The sequence below is a fragment of the Plectropomus leopardus genome, chromosome 13 (assembly GCF_008729295.1).
Source record: "Plectropomus leopardus isolate mb chromosome 13, YSFRI_Pleo_2.0, whole genome shotgun sequence".
NCBI classification, from domain to species: Eukaryota; Metazoa; Chordata; class Actinopteri; order Perciformes; family Serranidae; genus Plectropomus; species Plectropomus leopardus.
In genome coordinates this window covers 15,861,644-15,865,417 of record NC_056475.1, presented here as the reverse complement: position 1 = coordinate 15,865,417, position 3,774 = coordinate 15,861,644, and the positions used below count along the sequence as shown (strand labels likewise).

The window sequence follows — 3,774 nt, the reverse complement described above, 5'->3', positions numbered from 1 at the left end:
TAACACTTCCATGTGTCAGAGGGGCAATCTGTCTTGCAAAGAACAGTCAATAGAGGGGAACATTAAGTTCAACGTTAAATAAAATGGAATGCATACAATAGACGCACAAAAACCCACTGACCCAAATACAAAAACTGAATAAAAATATATGCTTTATTGAGTAATTTATGCATATTTACTTCACACAACAACAACAAAAAAGAAAAAAATACATTTACATTTACATATGTCTGCATAGTGACATATTTCTGGATTATGTTAATACTTTTGTGGGTTATAACTATTTGAAACCATGAAAAAACTTCCATACTGGCCTATCTGTGTTAATGTATAAATAACCTAATGTGAAAGATCTTTTCTGCCAGGGAAATACAGAAATCTACACTATACAAATAACTGAACTGTTTTTAAGTAATTAAGCCAAATTGCAATACAAAAATCTAATACACATTTATGAAACAACCTTTAAAATAACCTTCTTTAATATCTTCTTTTAAAAAATATGCAAAACCCCTTTTGTGTTATATATCATAATTTCCTCTGTAACAGCATTTTATATTTCTGTGAAAACATTGACAAACTTCTCCTTCATGCTGCTGTATTTACTCAAGTTTCTCACCTTAACCATCATTTTCCAAGATTATACTGAACACACCATGAGAACGTTACAGCCTAATTTACCTTCCCCAGTATTCATTTTTACTGAGTAGAGCATGAACACTTAACAGTGTAAATCAATGCAGCTTACGTGATCATCATTAGGTGTTAACTAGCTTCCCTCCTGTCGATTTTAACACATATTTGTTGTTTTCATATTCTTTCTCTCTCCATATGCTCCTCTCAGTGGTGTAGTCGTAGGTGATGAGGTGAATGTACTACCAGGTAGATGGGTGCATTACAGAGGAGAAAGTAGGTATACTCTTATATAAATTCCAATGGCTTTTTGGCTGATAGCTGGGTAATGTTATGCAGTTAACGGCCAGAAAGATGTCCTCTGATGTCCACTTGACTCAAGCCTCAGGCATTGATCAGACTATGATGACTCACTTGAACTTTTTTCCTGGGCACAAATTGTATGAGGGACTCACCCCCTGACTGGGTCAGGTCTTAGAGTTCCGCAAGGACACATTTAAATTCTTAGACAAGATGAAGCAAAGGCTTGGTGATATAGTCATGGTGCAGTCTGGAGGCATTTATACCACACTCATTATGGACTCTTTATCATCCGGGGCCTTTGTTAAGGAGAGTCGAGAAAAACTGGACATCAGCATGTTTATCAGGCAGCTGATTCAATGAGTCTTTGGCTGCAAATCTTAAGGAAATGAGCACCAAATTCTCACGATGACCAGCCACAAACACTTGAGGGTGCCTGGACTAGAGGTGTTGACACAGTCCATGATGTGTGATATGCAAAGCGTTATGTAGCAGAATATTGGCTCACCAGCAGTTTAAAAGATCTGGACAGAAGACTATTTAAGTACAGCTAAAATATTATTTTTGGGGCTGGTTCTTTATCCCTTTTTGGCAATGTGTCACATGAGTCTGAAGGACACGTTGAGAAAGCCAAAGCTGAATCCGATGCCTTATTTTCCAAGTTCTATAAATTTGTCGACTGCCTTCTTAATCTGACTTTTGGAGTCATGCCCCCTGAAGGGAAAGATGGAAGCAGAAAGGGGGGAAGTCATTCTTCTGGAACACTCTGTCAATGCAGAAGATGAAGAACAAGGACAAAATCAGTTGCTTGGTGTGGGACATGTGGCAGGCCAGACAGGAGTTGGGTATAAAGGAGTCGGTGATAGACAGGTACATGCTTGTGCTTCTTTTTCTTTCCCAAGGAAACACAGGGCCTTCTGCATTCTCGCCACTCCTCTTCCTCATGAAGCACCCTGAAGCTATAACGGTTATGAGAGGGGAGGTACAGAAGGTTCTGAAGGAATCTGGCCAGGAAGTGCTACGTGGTGGCTCTTTGATCAGTACGACATGCTGATGAATATGCCAGTCTTGGATAGCACTGTAGAGGAGACCACTTGACTCACTGCTACACCCCTCCTCACCAGAGCATCATGCCAGGGTATGACTTTCAGCATGGATGATGGTTGCAAGTACAATATTCGTAAGGTAACCCTTCCTTGCAATATTGTCCAGATTGACCAGAAGATCCACCCTAAACAACATTCATTTGAATATGACCACTTTCTGAATCCAGATGGGAGCAGGGAAGCTGATTTCCTTTAATTCTTCCCTACAAAGCAGGAAAGAAGGTGAAGCATTACGACATGTCCTTTGGTGCCAGGGAGTCTTTGTGGCTTGGAAGGTATTTGCCATCAACGAGCTGAAACAGCTGTTTTCCTTGTGTTGGTCTACTTTGAGTTTTAGCTGTAGAATCTTCATGAAAAAATACTTAATACTGACATCAGTTAAGCAGGCTTTGGGGCACTTCATCCCATAAAAGACATCTGGTTTTGTCACAGACTCAGATTCTGACCCACATTTACAATATGTTTCCCTTTTAGGGGAAACATTTTATGATTTTAACTGTTACACAAGCTTAAACTGAGTGTTATACATCACATTAATCCTCACCTTGTTGCATAAATAGGCAGCTATGTCATTTTTTCTTTTATTGGAGCCACAAACTTATTTAAATAACAGTCTACCATTTTGTAAGCATCACCCAAACAATTTCTGATGCATCATGTTAATCTGTTAGTTGAATGCACAGAGGTCTTACAATAGTCTTGTGCTGGTTGCATAGCAAATACATCTGCCGTGAGTAACTGTGGCGTGATAGTGACATCATCACTTTAATTACAGACTGCAGATGGAACAGATACCTGCAGCTTTCAGACGGCTGTAAAGAGAGCCATCAAGTTAAATGAAAGGCTGTCAGTATAGACTGCTAGCTGTTGTGGATGACAGGTGCTCGAGTCACTCATTAATCTTTATAGTGTCTCACTGGCATTAATGCCATAATGAGAATAAAGGTGGATTTTCTGCCTGTGTGATCAGCAGTGGCATGTCCACACTTTTTTTACCGTGGTTGCCCAAGTTTTGCAGGCCACTCTCTGGACGTGCCCCTTGTGATCCCTTGAAACACTGACTGGAAGCCGATCAGATGAGCAAAAACAGAGACATTTTTTGAGTGTATCACGGAGATGCTGATTCAGCCCTGTTGTTTTCTTCCCATGCTGTTATTGTTTTGCGTGTTTTAGTTGTTATTCATCTTTATGCGGTCTTGTGTCTTTGTGGTAATTTTGAAAGTGGTAAATATGCCTCTCTTTGTAGTTGTTCTGTGTCTCTTTTAGATAATTTTGTGTCTAATTTGGTAATTTTTTGTCTCTTTTGAATCGTTGTGTCATGTGGTTGTTTACTTTGCATCTCTTTGTGGCCCTCAGGTGAAGGCCAGGGAGGGCCCCTGAGCCAGTGCCAGATAGTAATAAATCAATCCATGCTCAGTCCTGTATTTGCTAATTACTTTGTCCCAGTGGTGGAATGTAACTAAGTGAATTTACTCAAGTACTATACTTCAGTACAAGTCAAGGTCCTTATACTTGAGTAGAATGTTTTCTTTTCATGCTTTTTATACTTTTACCACACAACATGTCAGAGTAGAAATGTTGTTCTTTTTATTTCACTATATTTATCTGAACAGAATAATTTGAAAATTAAGATTTTTGCATTAATAAACATAACAAATTATGTATACATTATGATGGTTTGTACAGCTGCAACAATTAGTTGAATAATCAATCAGTAGACTGGCAGATAATTATT

General features: G+C 39.0%; 1 pseudogene; it reads left to right on the top strand.

Moving 5' to 3' along the window:
* Positions 1-1,146: 1,146 nt before the first annotated feature.
* Positions 1,147-2,376, top strand: LOC121952098 (annotated as a pseudogene).
* The last annotated feature ends 1,398 nt before the right edge of the window (positions 2,377-3,774 follow it).